Source organism: Sminthopsis crassicaudata, chromosome 1 (assembly GCF_048593235.1).
Source record: "Sminthopsis crassicaudata isolate SCR6 chromosome 1, ASM4859323v1, whole genome shotgun sequence".
Lineage (NCBI taxonomy): Eukaryota > Metazoa > Chordata > Mammalia > Dasyuromorphia > Dasyuridae > Sminthopsis > Sminthopsis crassicaudata.
In genome coordinates this window covers 96,432,803-96,454,085 of record NC_133617.1, presented here as the reverse complement: position 1 = coordinate 96,454,085, position 21,283 = coordinate 96,432,803, and the positions used below count along the sequence as shown (strand labels likewise).

The window sequence follows — 21,283 nt, the reverse complement described above, 5'->3', positions numbered from 1 at the left end:
CTTTTGTTCCTTGTTCTGCACATTTTTGACATCATTCTTTTTTTCCTCTTTCATCTCCCCACTTCCCCCAAGAAGACTATATAGTTAAGAAAGAATATATGTGTGTGTGTGTGTGTGTGTGAAAACACACACACACACACATAAATATATATTATATATAGACACAGATATAGACAGATATACACACACATCTTTCCCATCCTGTTAACTCTTTCTTTAATTCTATTCCTTAACCTACCTTGGTATTATTTAACCTCCCCTCACCCATGGATACTTCCCTTGTCTTCTTCCTCTATTCTTTGCATCCCCATGCACCCATCCCTCCCCTCTTATTTCTTTATAAATTTTGGAGGGTGCTATACCTTTTATAGTATACATATATACTATATATACCCTATTGCTGATGCTAGTCTTAAAATCAGGCTATCTCCATGTAAAAAAAGAAACAATTTGTCTATGTTAAATTTCTTGAAATTGATCTTTATATATCTTTTATATGATCTTTTATATATTAAAATTTCTATTGAGTTTGGGTTTGGTTGATAGAAAGTCCTGAAAATCTACAAGTTTGTTGAATGTCCATTTTTTCCCATTCAATAGTATGGAGAATTTTCCTGGATATGATATTTTGGGTCACAGGCCTACTTATTTTGATTGCTGACATATACGATTCCAGGGTTTGTGGTCTTTTATTATGGTTGCTGACAAGTCTTATACAATTCTAATTGTAGCTTCAGCATATTTGAATTTTTTTCCTTGTTTCTTGAAAAAATTTCTCTCTGATCTGGGGATTTCAAAATTTTGTGTATTTTTCCACAAAAGAATCTCTTTGAGGCGGTGTTCAATGGATTTTTTTTTTCTATTTTCACTTTCCCTTCATGTTCTATCACTTCAAGACAATTTTCTTGGATTATTTCTTGCATTATTGTGGCAAGGTTCTTTTTTTGGTCATAGCTTTCAGGTAGTTAAATTATTCTTATATTTTCTCTTTTTGATTTGTTCTCCAGGTCTGTTGTTTTTCTTATGTTTCACATTTTATTCTATTTTTTCATTTTTTATAATCTGCTTTGTTATTTATTGGTCACTTATAGCTTCCCTGGCTTCCCCTTGCCCAATTCTAATTTTCAGAGTTATTTTTGTCTTGATTCTGTATTTTTTTTTCTATTTGCCCAATTCTAATTTTCAAGAGATTTTTAAATTCTTTTTTGAGTTCTTCTATAAATTATCTCCAGGAAGGGAACCATTTAATATTACTCTTTGGGTAGAAAAAGCTTTTTTTTTTTTTTTTTTTTTTTTTTTTTTTTTTTTTTTTTTTTTTTAATTTCAGTGTCCTCTTCTAAAGATGAACCTGGGTCTTCCCTGTTCCCATAGTAAGTTTTTATGGTTGGCTTCTTTCTTTTTTGCCAGTTCACTTTTTTTTTTAAAATTTAAAGTATTAGAATAAACATCTGTAATCTTGGGATAGGGGATGGTACCTCTAGCTTCACTTCAGCTTTTCCCTCTGACCTGGAACCTTAAACCAAAACCTCCTCTCTCCCACAAATGCTAACAGCCCACCATCCTCTGCCCCGCTGCTTCTGCACTCACCTGATGTGCCGAGTCCTTCTAGCCCAAGAAAGGCCCTTCTTACTCCAATTATTATTACTGATACCCCCCAATTTTTATTATTTATACCATAATTATTATCTCTATCCCCAATTATTATAGCTATTTCAATTATCCCTTCAAGTATCTATACCCCGATGATTATTTCTACCTCAATTATTATCACTATCCCCACCCTAGTTATTGTCTCCGTCCATTTCTCAACCCACAATTTAATTATCTCTAACACAATTACAATTGTCACCTTTACCCCATTATTACTGAGACACCCAAGCCTTGTTATTTATAATCATTACCTCCACTCTATCACCACTCTAATGTTATCTCTACCGCAATAAATATTATTTCTACTACATTATTACCATCACCACTGCAATTACCTCTACCTTAATTAATTACTATCCCCAACTCAATTCTCTCTAATCCAGTTAAAACGATCATGTTGACCCCTTGATAATCTCCAAGCATTATTATTGGTACTCAGTTATTATTACGTCTACCACAATTATTATCTAACTCTAATTGTTACCACCATCCCAATTACTACCATTCCCCTGTTTATTTCCACCCTCACTCTATCCCAGCCATTTTAATTACTTCCATTGTCAATTATCATCTTTGCCCCGCTTTTTATTACTGTTCCCACCCCCATTATTATCACCTTCATTGCAGTTATGATTTTCTCCACCCCAACTGTTATTATCACTGTTGTTATTTGCACCCCATGCAGGAGCTCACTTTCATCCCCTCGCAGCCCGTGGGTGTGTCCGCTGCCTCAAGGCTCCCTCACTTCATCTCTGGCTCAAGCTCCACGGATTTTTCTGGAACTCTGCTCAGACCGTGGGGCTCCCCGGCTCATGAAACTTCCATGGCTCCTATTAACTCCAGGTTCCCGAATGAAGATGAGTTTCTCTGAATTTAAACACTCTTCTCCACTAGGCCTCCACCCTTCTTTCCCAGGCTACTTCCATTTACTCCCCTCTAACCTCTCCGAACAGATTTGCTCCCTCTCCTTAACCCAGGAGAAACTCCGGTCCTGAAAGCAAGACTTTAGCCCAGCCCGAGGCTGCAGGTCCGAACAGCCTCCCTCCGCATCTCCTCCTCCCATACTCACAGACTCTCCTCGAGACTCAGCGCTCCTTGCCAGGAAAAGGCCAGGACTGCAATCAAGTCACTTGGGCTTGCCTCGCTTTTCTCATCCATAACAGAAGGATCATAATAACCAGGACTTCCCTTCCAAGTGGATCTGCAGCGCCAATGAGTACTTCCTGCTAGTCTGTCACATAGTAGGCGCTTGTTTTTTCCCCAGTAGAGGAGCTGGGATGGGCCCAGCGCCTGATCTTTAATTTCCTGGTTTGTGATACGGAAGAACAATGGCTGGCCCCCGGGGATGGGGGTGAATAAAACCAGCATGGCGCTCTGAAGCTCTGAACTATTTTTGAACCGAATTTCATTAGCCTGTGAATGACTTGAGTTCCAACATGCATTAGGGCTGGAGTTTGCAGATTCCAGGACAGGACACAGGGACAGTGAATTTCAGCATGAATCCTGTTTTAGTTCCAGGATTAGTTTAGACTGGGTCTAAAGAGACTTTCGGCTGTGGCTCCCATCTGGTTTATGTACAAATTTAATCATTTTTCCTTCCTCCTCCTCTTCCTCTTCGTTTCTCCTCCTTCCTTCTCATTCTTCTTCCTCTTTTCTCCTCTTCCTCCTCCTCTTCCTTTGTTTTTCCTCCTCCCCTTCTTATTTTCCTCTTCCTCCTCTTTTCTCTTCTTCCTCTTCTTTGCTCCTCCCATTCTCATTTACTTCTTCCTCTTCCTTTGTTTTTCCTCCTCCCCTTCTTATTTTCCTTTTCCTCCTCTCTTTCTTCTATTCCTTTTCATTTTCTTCCTCTTCTTCCTTTTTTCTTTCTTTTCCTTCTCATTTTCCTCTTCCTCCTCTTTTCTCTTCTTCCTCTTCTTTGCTCCTCCCATTCTCATTTACTTCTTCCTCTTCCTTTGTTTTTCCTCCTCCCCTTCTTATTTTCCTTTTCCTCCTCTTTCTTCTATTCCTTTTCATTTTCTTCCTCTTCTTCCTTTTTTCTTTCTTTTCCTTCTCATTTTCCTCTTCCTCCTCTTTTCTCTTCTTCCTCTTCTTTGCTCCTCCCATTCTCATTTACTTCTTCCTCTTTTCTCTTCTTACTCCTCCTCTTCCTTTGTTTTTCCTCCTTCCCTTCTTATTTTCCTTTTCCTCCTCTTTTATTCCTTTTCATTTTCTTCCTCCCCTTCATTCTCTTCTTCCTCCTTTTTTCTTTTTTTTCTCACTTTTCCTTCTCACTTTCCTCCTCTTTTGCTTCCACTTCCTACTATTTTTTGTGGTCCTCCTCTTTTTCTTCTTGCCATGTGAAATGTCAATCCCATTGTAGAGGGCTTCAAGTCCTGATGCTTCCTGGCCACATGGCCATAGAAAACCTTTTGATGCACCAGGAAATTTATACCAGCCTGCACCAATAGAGGGAGTTTTCACACTAGGGACTTCCTAACACAGATACAATTACAAGTCTGGATCAAAAAGCCAAGTGACCCAGATACTGTCTTCACTTGGATCTGAGAACCAGGCAACTCTCAGAATATCTTTGAGCTGGGAGAGATCAATGTCCAATCCTTTCATTTAACAAATGAAACCAACTAGAGAGAATTTACTTATGGTGGTCAAAACTGTCCTTATACACGTTTCTGTCTTTTTGAAAGGAATCCCTTCATCCCCCATGCCAAGTAGCTATGAGTAAATCCCTTAATTGCCTCAGGTCTGCTTCCTCATCTTTAAAAAGAGCATCATAGCACTTACACACACTACTGGCTAGTTTGTGGTGAGGGCGGTGACAATGGTGACTTCTAAGGACCGATGGGCAAGCTGACTGGATTAAAAGTTCTAAATGAGGTGTGCTTTTTTTTTTTTTTTTTTTTAAGGGCAATGTGCTGATGGACTTATTAATTAATTGGACATATTTGTTAAAGGAGAAGCTTCTAGTCTTGGGGAATCAATGGAAAGTGACAGTGATAATAGCTAGCATTTATATAGTACCTACTGTGCTCTAGGCATTATGCTAAGTGTTTTACAAATATCTCATTTCATCCTCTTAATAAGAGTATTAATAATAAAACTTTTTTTAACAGACAGCTTCATTAACCATAGTTGTTGTTTAGTCATCTCCGACTCTCCATGAACCCATTTGGCATTTTCTTGGCAAAGATACAGGGACGGTTTGCTACTCCATGCTCATGGTGGTTTACCACTTCTCCAACTCGTTTTAGAGATGAGAAAACAGGATTAGGTGATTTGCCCAGGGTCACCCAGCTAATAAGTCTCTGAGGCCAATTTTGAATTCAGATCTTCCTGATTTTAGGCCCAGCACTCTAGCCACTGCACCACTTAGCTACCTTTTGTTAACCTTAGACAGGTGTATAAATATGTACTATTATTATATTACTATCAGATGTTGAATAGAATTTTTTAAAAAGTCAACAAAACATTTCACACTGTTGTGAAAGAATTCAGGACCACTATCTGTTTTTCTATCATTAAGACACAAAGAGAGAATGTGAGCTTCTAAAAGGCTAAGGCATAGAATTAAATAATAAATAAGTAAATAAAGTAGTTACTAATCAACTCCAGTGGTTTTAAATGTAAAATGAGTGATGGCAGTTTGATAGTGGTGGTAGTTGGAGGGAGGAAGTAGGAAATGGGTTGATTCAGAAATACTGAAACAATAAGAAGGCATATTGTTCTCTTTAAACGCCAAAATCTGGCAGGGCTGTTCCCTGAGAGTGTAAAAAGAACATTATGACTCAAATTTAAATGCAAAGACTGGCTTTGAAGGTGGATCAAGAAGGATCAGGAAGAATAGGACCCCAGGAGGGAGACAAGGAATCATACACTCCTCGGATAAGTAATTTTTTTTTAGCCACTGAAAATTTATAGGCTGTTAGAACTAGAAATCATGTTTGAATCTAGAACAGAATGTTAGAACGGAGAACTTAGAATGTTATCACTAGAAGAGAACTTTAAACATAGAACATGGGAATATAGAATATGAAATGTTAGACAATGCTTTACAGATGTTAGAGTTAGGAAAAAATCATTGAGTTTGTTTACTTCACTCCCCTCATTTTATGGAAGAGCGCTAAAGCCCAGAAAAATAAAGTCACTGAAAATCACAGAAGCAAGAGATGAAGGAGACCTTAAAGATCATCCAGTAAAATGCCCTCATTCTATTAGATAAAGTAACTTTCTGGTATACCCATTTGTTTACTCATTTCCATGTGTTATGGAAATTTATTTTGGAGGTGTTATGTCCCCAGCTTCAAGGTTTTTGTTGTTTTGATTTTTGACAACTAGAGGAAAATATCTTGGGGCACCAGTGTTAGAGTTAGAAGGGAATGGCATGAGCATTTAAAAAGCACTTACTAAATTCCAGACACTGTGCTAAGTACTTCGCAAATATTATCTTATTTGGTCCTTACAACAGCTCTAGGAGATAGATACTATTATTATAATACCCATTTTGCTGTTGATGAAACTAAGGTAGACAGCAATGACATGACATGCCCTTTATCATATACCTAGTATGTATCTGAGGCTGGATTTAAACTCAGTGTTTTCTGATTCCAAATCAGTGTTCTGTCTACTAAGTCACCTAGCTGGAAGGACAACAAAAATCACAGAAGATTCTTGGCTGAGGTCTTGCCTGCAGAGTAATTACTATCAATGCTGCAAGCTGTTGTAAGAGGACAAATAAGTTATGTACATCTTAATATCCTTGTCTCCTCTCCTGGGCTGCTTTTCTAAGTTCATTCATAGAGCTCCTCATGGGATGGGAAGTTGTAGGGCATTGCACTTAAGGGATCTCTTATCTTGTAGGGTGGGAGATTTCTTTCTCCACAGTTCCTCTTATCTAATTGGAAATCCAGGGCAGGTTAGTAGTAAGTATAAAATTGTCCTGACGGAAGTCATGAAGACTCATCTCTGTGAGTTCAAATCCAGCCTTACATACTTGCTAGCTGTGTGACCCTGTTTGTTTCAATTTAGTCATCTGGAAAATGGGCCAGAGAAGGAAATTACAAACTAGAATAGGATCACAAAAAAGTCGGACATGACTAAAAAACAACTGAACAACAAAAGCTGTTCTGAACTACTCGCTGCATCTGAGTTAACGTTTCCTTCATTTCCCCCCACTCCCCAAACTATGTTGCGGTCCAGCTGTCAATATGACTTCTACTGCAAGGTTTCAAGGAGCAGGAGGAGGGAAGTGATTTACTTTGAAGAATGAGAAGGAAAACGGGAGGCATTTGATGGGAGGGGATGGGCCTTCACATCTGAGGCAGAAACAGCTGTGATATCACTGCGCTTGCCCAGTGGAAATTCTTAGAGCTGATGAATTTGCCAAGGTGATAGTGGAACCCAAGGAGAAGGGGTAGGGAGGTGGGAGTGGGGAGAGCAGGAATTGCAGAGAAGAAAGATTTCATTGAAGCACAGATCAGGGAATTGAACTGAGAGTTCACATAAGTGTTTTATAGAAACAAGATTAGCATACATTAAAAACACTCGGGAAAGAGCTCGGCATATTTTCATTTTTTTGGGCTAGGAGAAAAGCTATCCACAAAAAGGATTTGAAGGGGATGACTCCAGACTCACAAAAGATCCTGAATATATGAAGCCAGTTCTGGGTTACAGACTTCACACACCTGTACACAGCTCCAACCGCTTTAATAGCATCAATGCTCTGTGATTTCATTTGATGCAGATCAGAACCCCTCCTTGCCTTACCAAATGGTTCTTCTGAGTTGCCTTGATCAGAGAAAAGGAGCCATTTGTACCCAACTTGGTGATAATGAGCCTTAACCAACTCAGCTAGGCTAGTATTCCTTCCAGATCAGAACCAAAACTTGAAGCCTTTCCATCTCATATAATGCTGGCTTAGGCTTTGGGAACTCGACTTCCTCTTCACATTACAACTAGGGCCAGAGGAAGGTTTCAGCTTTCTCCACCTTTCCCCCAAAGAGAGCAAAACCAAACCAGGAGAGTCATCCCACTAACTCATGTCCATAGGTAGCCTTCTATACATAACGACCCCAAAGTGGAAAGTATTGTCACATTTTACAGAAGAGGTTCAAAGAGTTTCAAGTCCTTGTCCAGAGTCATAGCAAAGCTCAGACTTGGACCCTAGTCTTCTGATTTCTGGGCTAATATTGTTTTCATTACATTACCAGCCATCACTTACCAACTCCTTAAAAAGCTTTGATGACCCAGGTGGATCTTTACCAGTGAAAGTGACTTGTAAGGGAAGAAAACAGGAGCTGCAAATATCTCTGGTTTTTTTTGGTTTTCTTGTGGTATAATTGAAAACAGAGGATGTCTGCCTTTCAGTCTAGGGAGCTTCCCACTATACAACTCTGCCTTTGCTGTTGCAAGAATGTGGTTTTCTATTTCAGCCCCCAAGAAACCCTGTGATGATACAACCACTAGGAAGGCTCTGCTTTTGCCCCCTGGGAACTGACAGATCCTTTTTCATAGGCTATGGAGGCAAGCGAGAGGAGGGAGAGTTTGTATCTTTAATGAAAGGCTCTGGTTGCACTTGTAAGATTCTTTCCTTCATCAATGCAATGCTTAAAAACATCTTGTTCCAGTTGGCTTGTTTTTAAACAAATGAGTGTCATTTTTATCCAGCCCTTTAATCCACCCAGGAATGATGCAGTCTGTACCAATCAAGTTCAGTAGTTGAATTTGAGAAAGGCCAAATTTGGTTAATTTGAAAATGGGGAAGTATGAGATTCAGCAATTGCTAAATAACATTACTTCCAAAAGGATGGGTAACAGAATTTTGTTAACAAAGATAATCCTTTAGCTTTTCTTCATCTATGACTTCTGTTCCTGACTCAAAGTTCTTCCTCTTCTGACTGGCATTTTTGGAAGTGCTATAGATACCTCAGATTCATCACATCCCCCTCCAAAATAACCCTGCTTCTAACCTATTTTACTTTAGGCAGCTATTGTGGGGATGGAATGCTGAGCCTGGAGTCAGGCTCATCTTCCTGGGGTTAAGTCTGGCTGCAGACTCTCACTAACTAGGTAAATCATTTAATTCTGTGTGCCTCGGTTTCCACAACTGTAAAATGACTTGAAGAAGAAAATGGCAAGTCACTCATGACTTTTGCCAAGAAAACCTCAAACGAGGTCACCAAGAGTTGGACACAACTGAAACTATTGAACAATGTCTGTTGACAATTGTTGACAATGCTGACAATACCTTTACAGAAACCCAAGTTTCCAGTCTCTGAAACACCTGTGATTCCTTGCTTTTCCTCACCCCACATAGCCAATCAGTGCTGTTGATTTTGAAAAAAAAAATCTCCTACATCCATTCCTTTTTCTCTACTCACACAGCCACCACTGGAGTTCATTCAGGTCCTCTTCATCTCACTGAAATCTGGAAAGCTTCTTAATTGGCGTCTCTCCTCAGATCTCTCCTTTTTGCAATCCAGTCCCCACACCTGCCAAAGTAATACTATTAGAGCCTGGGTCTGACTATGGTACTCTCCTACTCAATGAACTCTACTGGCTCCCTATGGCCATTAGCAAATATTCTGCCAAATGCAAAATATTCTGTTGGCATTTCAAAACCCTTTACCACACAGCCTTTTTCATCCTTGACTCTTCTTTAAATCATCTATGATTCAGCCAAATTTTTGAAGTGCTTTTGCACAGGCTATCTTCCCCATGCTTAGAATATACTCCCTCCTCCTTTCTGCCTTGTAGAATCCTTAGTTTTAATGATCCAAGACATTTCCAAAGGACTCATGGTGGAAAATGCTATCCACATCCAGAGCAAGGTCTGTTTGAGTCTGAATGCAGATCAAAGCATACTATTTTTTACTTTCCTATTTTTTTTTCTTGGTCGGCTGTCTTCTTTTACAATGTGACTAATAAGGAAATATGTTTTGCCTGACTGCACATGCATAATCTATATCAAGCTACTTACCATCTCAGGGAGGGGAAGGAAAGAGAATTTGGAACTCAAAATTTTAAAAAAGAGTGTTAAAAATATCTTTATCTGTAGTTCATAAAAGAATAAAATATTATTTAAAAACAAAAAAAATCTTAATTTTTCTCAAAGTTCAGTTCAAATGCCAGCTTCTACATTGCTACTATGGAGAAATCTCTTCCTCTCTTGATTGGCATTTTTCTTCTTAGGATCAGCTTTAGGAAGGGCCCTAACCATGTTCTTAACTCTAAATTGCCTTGTGTTTATTTTGGTTATATTTGGCATATATTTCTATGTACATATGTTGTCTTTATTTATAGGATGTCAGCCTGAGCCTGGAGTCAGAAAGGCTCATCTTCCTGGGGTTAAGTCTGGCTGCAGACTCTCACTAACTAGGTAAATCATTTTTATCTGCATTTCTGGGTGCCTGATTTCATATCCTGGTGCTTGATGATTAACTGATTATTATAAGCTTTAAGGTCTCATTCAAGTTCCATCACTTTATTGATATTTTTGATTACCCCAGGTTGTTACAATATCTACATTCTGACCCCTAAAATGTTCTCTATCATTTATCCATTCATTTAAAGAACATTAAGTGCTCACTATGTGCAAGAATAATAGTTTATATTTTTGTAACTTTTTATAAGAACACCATGAGACAGTTAGTGTGTGTGTGTGTGTATATATATACACACACACACATACACACACATACACACACACACACACACACACACAGATATATGCACATGCAAGTGCACATATGGTAAGGAATGGGGATGGCCTCCTGGCTTGGGATTTCAACAATTTGAAAGGAATCTCTCAGATGCTTGACTCCATAGTCAGCCATAGAGTGATATGCCCAAGATGAATGAGGCATTTAGGAGCAGAGTGGATAGAGCCTAAGACCTCCAGCTTCTAGTATATACCAAAGCAAGTCATTTAATCTCCGTCAGCTTCAATTTTCTCACTGTAAAATGGGCTGGGGTGAGGATGAAATGAGATAATATTTGTAAAATTTCTTCCTTACAGTAGGTGCTTAATAAGTGTGCCTTTTCTGCTTGCCCCCGGGGTCAAACAACCAATTAATGATAGAGTTGAAACCAGTATCCCAATCTCTTCCATCTCAACTGTTTATCAGTTATTTTCCCCACTCTGTCAAATTGGCTCTGTGAGGATACTAGACATTAATCATTTGGTGGAGAGCATATACAAATGTTTAATGTCAGAGTTGGGGCTAAAGTTGACTCTTCGGTCTAGGATATTTTCCAGTTCTCCAGGGATCATCACAAAAAAATGTCTCCCCATTAAAAAGAAAAGATTAATTGCTCTAGTAGGAAATCTAGTAGGAAATCCTCATCTGTGTAGACGAGTTTTGAAAGAATGTATTGCAAAGAGTGAAAAGAAATTACAGAGAGCAAGGGGGAAAAATATTCTGGGGATAAATACAAATCAAGGAATCCAAAATTATTTTGGGTTTTTCTGTAGAGCTTCTAAAATTGTATGAATCCCTGTGGCTTTCCTGTTGGGGAGTTGCTTATCCAACCCAGAACTGCCAAGACTGTGACTGTCACTTCTTTCAGAAGCCACCTACATCCTCTTCAAGTGACTCAGGATTAATTTCCCCCCTCAGGAAGTGAATTGGAGAACATAGAAAGTAAGAAGCCCAAGCAGAGGACATGAGCATTGGAAGAGGCTTCAGAACATGGATTGTCTGAGCTGGATTGGACTTAACTACAAAGCATTTTAGAACACCCAGTGGTAGGACTGAAATCAATAAATCTGGAAACACAGATTATTAGAAAAGAGAACATAAATTATCTGTGGTAGAAGGGATCTCAGGACATAAAATGTTAGCATTCCAAGAGAACTAATAATGCTAAGGGACAAAACAGAAAATAAACTTAGAAAAAATAAGAAAATAAACTAATGCCGTTTCTTTATTTTGTGAATGAGAAAAATTGAGGTTCAGAATGAACAAGTGGTTTTTCTCAGGTCATGGCTTAATTTCTTCATCTGTAAAATAAGAAAGACAAATCCTCCTCTATATCACCATATTATAGTGGGGAAAGTACTTTAAATATTTCATAGTGACATGGAAATATTAATGAGTTTATATTATCTTTGGGGGCAGCTAGATGGTACGGTGAATAAAGTACTAGACTTGGAATCAGGAAACCTCATCTTCTTGAGTTCAAATCCAGCCTCAGATACTTACTAGTTGTGTGACACTGGGCAAGCTATTTAACTCTGTTCGCCTCAGTTTCCCCATCTATAAATGAGCTGGAGAAGAAAATGGCAAACTACTCCATTATCTTTGTTAAGAAAACCTCAAATGGATTCACCAAGGGTTGATACAACTGAAACAACTGAACAACAACATTTTCTTTTGATTTACAAAGCACCAGAGAAATCAACTAGACTAACTTTTTAGGAGCATCTTCTAAAACAGTATTAACACATGGCTACCTGGCTTCTACCTAAATAGTGCGTAGCATAAGGAAGACACTTAATCAGTGTTGTTGACCATCTAAGAGACCTTAAACTTTTTCTACTTGTGACTGCTTTTCACTGGAGAAATTTTTACATGATCCCAAATACAGAGGTATATAAAATAGGTTTACAAATAAAACATTTATTAATACTAAATCATAAAGAAAATTGTTTTAAAACAGTTCTTTAGTATACATGTAATTTTTACCATTTATTAAAGGATTAAATCAGATAGATGTGCTTGTTTATTTTTACATAAAGAATTAAATTCCCTTAAACCCTAAGGTTCCTCATCTGTAAAATTAAGGCGTCAACTTAGATTTAAATCCTTTCCACCTCTAAATTATGATCAGTTCAATGATGGACAGAAACAACTACACCCAGAGAAGGAACACTGGGAAGTGAATGTAAATTGTTAGCACTACTGTCTATTTACTCAGGTTACTTATACCTTTGGAATCTAATACTTAACGTGCAACAAGAAAATGGTATTTACACACATATATTGTATCTAGGTTATATTGTAACACATGTAAAATATATGGGATTGCCTGTCATCAGGGGGAGGGAGTGGAAGGAGGGGGAAGATAATTTGGAAAAAATGAATACAAGGGATAATGTTATAAAATTTTTTTTTTAAAATCTTCATTTAAAAAAAATAAATAAAATAAAATTTATTTCTCTCCAAAGGAGGGGAAAAATTATGATCAGTTTCTATGTATGGAAAATGACTATGGTGATAGCACTTATCTCTTAATAGCATAAGGAACCAAGTATATGCAGAGCATTATGTAGAACTTTAGTTGGGACATTAATGTGATATGATGGTTAATAATGATATTTCTCTCTAGAACAGAGCTTAATAACCTGGGATCTGTGAACTTAAATTTTTTTTTGAATTTCAATTAGTTTCTTTGTAATCCTATATATTTTAATAAGAATATTCAATACATTTTATTGTTGCCCAGTTTTTTTGTGATCCCCACATTCAGTTAGGCAAATGCCATATTGGTTTGTGATCCAGAGTTTAAAAAACTCTGGTCTAATGGATAGAATACTTAAACTATAAATTGAAGCAGGGTTCAAATTCTGCCTCAGACATTCACTATGTGAACACGCATACGTCAGCATACTCCTCTGGGACTCAGTTTCTTCATCTATAAAATGGAGCTAATAACAGTGTACCTCTCACAGTGGCTGTGAGGATCAGATGAAATAATCTGTAAAGCAAAAGTGCTATATAAATGGTAACTCTTAGTAATTCTATCCATTCTGTTTTTGAAAAAGCTTTAATAGTTAGGAATTTCTTTGTCAAATTGAACTACAATCTACCTCCTCATGACTTCCTCATTGTTTTTAGTTCTTCCTGGGAAGTTTCACAGAATAAATCTAATTTCTTCTGGTTAAAAGGATTATAAGAATAGGAGTCTCACTTATCCACCTCCCATCTGGGTGGCTGGTTCTTTGTATTATTGCTCAGTTAGCAGCAATATGGGCCCACCTAAAGAATAAGAATCAGCAGAGCTGATTCACTGTACTCTAGGTATGGCTCTTTCCTAGGGAAGTTACAAGCCCAATGGTAGCATTTCCCAAAGGACTTCTAGCCATGGACAAATCAGGCCCATGCTGGGAGGGGGTAGGATGGGGATAGTGGTTAGGGGAAGGGATGGTTGAAACCCTGTTTGGGTTGAAGACTTAAAGCATGACTGTCTTAAAAATTTTAAGCAACATGCAGTCCATGGGCCGCTAGGAGATGTGATGGATCTGAAGTCTGAAGCCAGAAAGACTCATCCTGAATTCAAATCTGGCCTTAGATACTTACTGGCTGGGTGACCCCTGGAAAGTCACTTAACTCTGTTTGCCTCAGTTTCCTTATCTGTAAAATGAACTGGAGAAGGAAATGGCAAACACTTCAGTATCTTTGCCAAGAAAACCACAAATGCACCCACTAAGAGTTGAAAACAAATGGGCAACAAAAACAACAATCCACTGAGATTTTTGTATAGGAAGTAGCATGGTCCTTTGCACATAGCATGGGACCCAAGTTCAAATCCCAGTTAGGGCACTTAGGAGCTATGAGATTATAGGCAAGTCCCTTAAACCCTCAGGTTCCTCATCTGTAAAATTAAGGAGTCAACTTAGATTTAAGTCCTTTCCACCTCTAAATTATGATCAGTTTTTATGTATGGAAAATGACTATGGTGATAGCACTTATCTCTTAATAGCATAAGGAGCCAAGTATATGCAGAGCATTATGTAGACCTTCAGTTGGGACATTAATGTGATATGATGGTTAATAATGATATTTCTCTCTAGAACAGAGCTTAATAACCTGGGATCTGTGAACTTAAATTTTTTTTGAATTTCAATTAGTTTCTTTGTAATCCTATATATTTTAATTTACACATTAAAAAAATAACTTTTTTATGTGTAGGAAATTATACAAAAGCTAAACTAGATTGTCAAAGGGTTGATGACAAAAGGATAGGAATCTCTGTTCTAAATCAATAATAATTTATTAAGTATCTATTTATGTGCCAGGCACTGTACTAAGTACTGGGGTTCCAAAAAGACTCAGGACCTGTCCTCAAGTACTTTAAGATCTAATGGGGGAGGCAACTGAAAACAAATACATACAACAATAAAACAAAGTATTTTCAGCATAAATAAAAATAATTAATGGAAGGAAGGCCTGTAATTAAGAGGTGTTACACCGGCTAAGAAGGGAGGTTTGAGGTTTTCTGTTACCACTGAGAAAGAACAGAGCTCTCCGTTATTGTCCAGACTCCTCAGCCCTGGAAAGCAGAGCTGAAAGCTGGGTCATTGTAATCATTTCTGGAGCATAGACTTCCTTTTCTATTAAAAAAATTAAAAGCACCAATTTTTACAGCTGTTCAACAGCTGTGGCTGGAAGCATGAAAAAAAAGTTTATCGGATGCTCTGTAGTAGGATGCAGAAGATATATGACAATAAAAAATGCTCTTAGTATCATCCCCTCTTAACTTTCCAAGGCAACCTTAAAATGACTGGGACCTTTGAGTAACTCATCCTTCGATGTGCATGGAGCTGAGATGGATAGATTATGCACCCTGCGGTGGACCTTTTTTTTCCACAAGTAGGCTTTGTGAGAACACAAAAGATCTCATTCACTGTGCCAGACATTAATGCTTGTCTATTTTTTTTTTTCTTCTGAACATAGTAGCTATTATTAGGGATTAGTTTTTTTCACTGTTGGATGCCACCTCTCACCCAATTTTCTGCCTCAGTGTTCTGGTGTCCTCCTACTCACAGAACTAAGCAAATGAAGCCCCTAGAACTGCCACTGAAAGTAAATGAGGAGAAATTTGATAGGGAGGTCAGTCACACGGGGATCGATCTTTAGGAAATCTAAACATTTCTTCTTCCAATTTTCACTGTAAAGACCGAGTCACACAACTGACAACTTATTATCAAATTCGAGTTTATATCAAATATATCTTTATTATCAAATGTGAATAAATAGATCCTCTACTTAAGTTATTCTCCAGTGTCTTGTAGTAGTCTGAAGTGACCCTGGATTCTGAAGGGCTCTTCAATAGATCCTATTAAACATAAAACCCCCACAAGTATGGGAAAGGAAATATATTGTGTGTCTACCACCTAGAGAGGACCCATTAATAAGAAAAGGTTCATCATTGGTGGAATATTCACCAAAGGGAGTGTTTTTTCCCCCAAATGTACAAGCTTATCTCATTCTATTGTAATTTGTTTTATTGCATTTTGCAAGAGACTGCATTTTTAACAAATTGAAGGTTTATGGCAACCTACATTGTCTATCTGTGCCATTTTCCAATATTTTGCCTTTTTGTCACATTTTGATAATTCTTGCAATGTTTTCAACTTTTTCATTATATTATATCTGTTATGGTGCTCTGTGTTCTTTGATGTTACTCTTGTAATTATTTTGGGAAGCCACACCTGCACCCATATGAAATGGCAAATAATTGATAAATATAATGTGTCTGACTGCTCTGACCAAGTTGCTCCCCATCTCTCTCCCTTTCCTTTGGCTTCCCTATTCCCTGAGATACAAAAATATTGAAATTAGGTCAATTAATAACCATACAGTTGTCTCTAAGCATTCAAGTGAATGAGTCAATTTTGTAGTAAACTTCATCATTGTCAAAATTGCCACAGCTACCCCCACCTTCAGCAACACTACATAATCAGGCAGCAACCAACAACAGCAAGGCAAGACCCTCCACCAGCAAAAAGATTAAAGCTTGCTGAAGATCCAGGTGATCTTTAGCATTCATTCATTCATTCATTCATTTATTTATTTATTTATTTATTTATTTATTTATTTTTAGCAATAAAGCATTTTAAAGTTAAGGTATGCACATTTTTTGGTACAGAATACTATTACACATTTAATAGACTTAAGGTAAACTTAAGATTTATATGCACTAGGAAACAAAAAAAATTAGTGTGATGCTTTATTATGATATTTATTTTTATTGCAGTGATGTATAATTGAACCTGCAAAATATCTGGGGTATGCCTGTAATTCAGGAAGGCTGTCTCCATGCATGAAGAATTTGTGCTCAGTGTTGGTAAAAGCAAACTCACACTGATGAAATCAAAATTTTTTTGAACTATTGACATATTCATATAACATAATAAGGACTTAATACAGCACTTGGTATATATCAGATGCTTAATAAATGCTAGCTTTACAACTTACAAAGCACATCTTATCTCAGATGAATTCCATAATACCTCTGTGAGGAAAGAATACTAGGAATATATATATGTGTGTATACACACACACACACACACACACACACACACACACACACACACACACATATATATATATACTTTCATTTTACAAAAGAGGAAACTGAGCCATAAAGTGGTTAAGTAATTTCATGATGACACAGTTAATGAGTTTATAGTTAGGAATGAATGAAACTCAGTTCTTTCTGATACCAGGTTCAAGCTGCCTCTCATGATACCAAGGAATTTGGAACAAAAAGTAGCAAATTATTAGGATTTGCTTATCCTCATGTATCTGACAGCTGATGTTCTAGGAAATGGCAATGATACCTGAAAGTGACTAATATGACTTCTTCAATATCAAGTAAATACAGTACATTTGGGATAATTTTATTAAAAGTATCCCTGATTTCTGATTCAATAAGGTTTGAAGATGCATATATAAAAAATTGGTCTATAGATTGAATCACAGAATGTTCAGCCCCATAAGGAATAATGTAAGAAGTCCCTTAAGCCTTCTATCTAACTGCTGTTTTCCTTAATGTGGGACTTCCCTGACCACTCACAGTTTTAAAGTCATTTTGCACTTTACCCACCTCCATGCATTTCTTTATATCTGCAACTCTCAACCCTATGTACTAGTCTGATGACAAACTACCCCTCCTTCAAGGCCCATTTCCAAAGTTACATTCTCCTTGAAGCCTTCTTTAATATAGTCAGCTAGAACTGATGCTGAGTGAAATGAGCAGGACCAGGAGACCGTTGTATACTTCAACAACAACACTAAATGATGATCAATTCTGATGGATGTGGCCCTCTTCAACAATGAGATGAACCAAATCAGTTCCAATAGAGCAGTAATGAACTGAACCAGCTACACCCAGTGAAAGAACTCTGGGAGATGATTATGAACCACTACATAGAATTCCTAATCCCTCTATTTTTGTCCGCCTACATTTTTTATTTCATTCACAGGCTAATTGTACACTATTTCAAAGTCTGATTCTTTTTGTACAGCAAAACAACTGTTTGGGCATGTATACATATATTGTATTTAACTTATACTTTAACATATTTAACATGTATTGGTCTACCTGCCATCTGGGGGAAGGGGTGGGGGGAAGGTGGGGAAAAGTTGGAACAAAAGGTTTTACAATTGTCAATGCTGAAAAATTGCCCATGCATATATCTTGTAAATAAAAAGCTATAATAAAAAATTATATTGTCGGTTAGAATTTATCAACTTCAGTCCAGGTTTCTCACAGCATTTTCTTTGTATCTATTAACATTATCTTTTATTAGAGCATTTAGGTACATATCTTGATAATAAGCTCTTTTAAGGCACTATTGAGTTCAGTATGCTTTTTTCCACTAAGGCATAGTATTTTGCATATATTTTTAGGAAGTCCCAGGACCCTAAGTTCATAGAACTGGTAAGCCCCCATTGTGGAAACTGCTTTGACAATGCAAATGTGCACCTGGTTTGTTTTAAGGAGTTGATGAAGGCATTAAAAATTATGTAAATTATTGATGGTCATAACATAATTATGTATTAGAGAGAGAGATTGAGTCCAAACATTTCTAATTCCAAAGTCAATCTTCTATCTACTCTGTGTATAGTAAGTGGTGTAGTAATTATTTGCTGAATGTAGTCAACTTCATCAAGGATGCTCATGTCCAAAGAACTGAAATGTTTGGTGGAAGAACACAGAAATTGTTAGCAGAAGGCATCAAACTAAGATAAAGTCTGTCAACCCCAGCCCCAGCATTTTTGTTTTTCTTTATATACAACACAACCAATAATGAATTAATATTAGCAAATCTGATTCTCTTCAACCTTAAGTCAGTTATTTTACCAGTTTAGGTGAAGCATCCATCATTCAGAAATTTCAGGCAGAAACGGAATCATGCAATAAATTAGACATGCACTGGTTAAGCACCTGCATTATTTCAGGCATTGCTATAATTGCTGGAAATACAAAGACAGAAAATCAAAGTCCCTGCCCTCAGCTAGCTGCCATTCCAATAGTTTGACCTCTTGTTGAAGGTGCTATAGAGCAGGACTTCTTAAATTTTTTCCACTTTCAACCTCTTTTCTCCTGAGAAATTTTTATGCAACCCTGAGTATATAGGTATGAAAAATAGGTACACAAATCAAACAATTACTGATAATAAGTTATAATTGCACAATCCCCACATTCAGTTATGAATAGAGTTGAGATCCCACAGTTTAAGTTGGACCACAGAAGGGATTCATGCTTCATGTAGATTGGATTAAAAGCTGATGTCCAAGGTCCCTTTTCGTTATAATTGTCTATGGCTCCTCAATTCTGTGATTAAATAGAACATCCTCTTCCACGCCACACTCTTTGGGGACAGGGACTGGGTCTTCCCACACTTGGACTAAGAGGAGCAGAATTATTACTTCTCCTTGTATCTTCCTCCAGCACATAGTAGGAAAGAATTTGCTGAAAGAATAAGAGCAAGAAGGAAGTTTCCTGTACTTATCATTGCCCAGCCATCTGGGGGCAAATGGAAGCTCTGCATCCCATTGTTATCATGACAAGTCATAGATATTAAAAGCAGCTTCAACAGAGACATTCAGCTCTGGGGCAGAGGATGCCTTGGCAGACACAACCAGCTAGAGGCCCTCTCTTACTTGTGCTTTTCTCTCTGCCAAGCCAAACCCTAGACGGTCATTTTGGCATGACTGAGAAAACCCGAGCCACACTATTGAGGTGCCTAACAGCTGCTACCAACACTGACTCAGTTGCTAAGAGAGAGATGATTATCAGCTCGTTGAATCCACTGCCAAGCATAAAGGGCCTGGGGGACAGCCTGACACACTCTGGCTTATCCTATCACCCAAAAGCCTTGTTAAAAAGAAAAAAAAAAGATTTTTGCTGAGATGTCAAGACCTCCTTCAGATTCTTTCTCTGCTCTTTTTAGAGTTTTCTTTTTGGATTTCCATCCCAGTGCTTTGTATAAAAGGGGAGGGGGGAAGCAACCTGAAGGTACTCACTTCTAAAAAATTAATAATTGATATGATCCAGCCGCCAGGGTTGTTAATTATAAATAGACATTCTGCCTTGGGTGAGCATAAATTATATTTACAACCCAGGAAACAAGGAATCGTAAGTTTGAGAGCTATAAGAGAACCGAGCAATCATGTAGTCCAATTCCCTTATTTTATAGAAGAAATTAAGGCTCAAAGAGAGAGGGAAAGTGATTTGTTCAATGTCAAAACTCAGCTGCTGGGTTCAGATCCTCCACCATCATGAATGGGTAAAGAAGGAATTTAAGGGGAAAAACAATTAATAATTGAATAATTCCTCTGTCAAACATTTTTGTTAATTTGTGGTTTTGTTGTTTTTTTTTTCCTCTCAGTCATACTTTTGACCTGGTGCTCATTTTCCATCATCCCTGAGCCAAGGTAAGATATCAGAAATCTATCTCTTCTCTTAGAAGGCAGCATGTTGTAGTGGGAAAGAATGTGAAATTGAGAATCAGAAGAAGGGTTCAGCACTTGCCACTGTCTGGATGTGTGATTGTAAAAGTCATCTTCACCTATAAATGAGGAGGACTCGACTAAATGATCTCTGTTCCCTTATAATGCCAATATTCTAAGATTTTAAGTTCTTCTTTCTCAGAGAAACCATGAATTTGTTGCACAGATGCTTGTTTCTCCTTCCCACCATAACCCTAGAGTAAAAAGATTATTTTGAAAGGCAAAAGCAGTTACCCACTACCCAGATTCAAATGAGTTTAACTAGAGCCTTGGAGCCTTCCCTTTTCCACTTCTCTTCCAAGTAATCTCTTCCCCTTCAGATTCCCTTGACAACTTAATCTTAATTTCTCTTTACCCCTTTCACATATTACAAACCCTCCCCCCTCCATATACATATACAGTAAACTATTTAAAGGCGGGGATTATATCTTTTTTCAGTCTGTTTCTCCATCACTGAGTATAGCCTGGTAACTGAATTGATATATGTAGAATTTAATTCCTCTCCATAATATAGGGCCAACAAATGTTTTTCCCACTATTGGAATGGTAGCTAGTAGGATAGAGCAATGGGAGCATTCAGTTCAATGTACACTTAATAAGTGCTTACTTTGCATAAGAGGCTGCTTTGAGGAGTGGGATAGATAGTAGGGTAATGACAGCTTGTGCTGGAATTTCCCCCATCGAAGTATATTTTCAGCTTTTTGAGAACAGGGGCAGAAGCTTATTTATATTTTTAAAACTCTCATTTAGAGCCAAGCACAATCTCTTGCACAAAGCAGGGGCTTAGTGAAAGTCTGTTAAACTGAATTATTTGGAAGGCAAAGGAGAGACACATAAGGTTATTGAGCAGGCAGACAGCATGAAGGAGAATCCAGGTGACTTGGACTTTTGAACAG

The 21,283-nt window shown here is 37.6% G+C and overlaps 1 protein-coding gene across 8 annotated transcripts in view; it reads right to left on the bottom strand.

Moving 5' to 3' along the window:
* Positions 1–21,283, bottom strand: part of ST3GAL1 (ST3 beta-galactoside alpha-2,3-sialyltransferase 1) — a 133,217-nt gene that overhangs the window by 51,096 nt on the left and 60,838 nt on the right. For 5 of the 8 annotated variants that reach the window (XM_074264981.1, XM_074264971.1, XM_074265037.1 and 2 more), the window contains one exon: positions 9,024–9,134. The exons of the other annotated variants lie outside the window; for them this stretch is intronic. The gene's annotated coding sequence lies outside the window, so the exon portion shown is untranslated. The remainder of the gene's footprint in view (positions 1–9,023; positions 9,135–21,283) is intronic. 8 annotated transcript variants of the gene reach the window in all.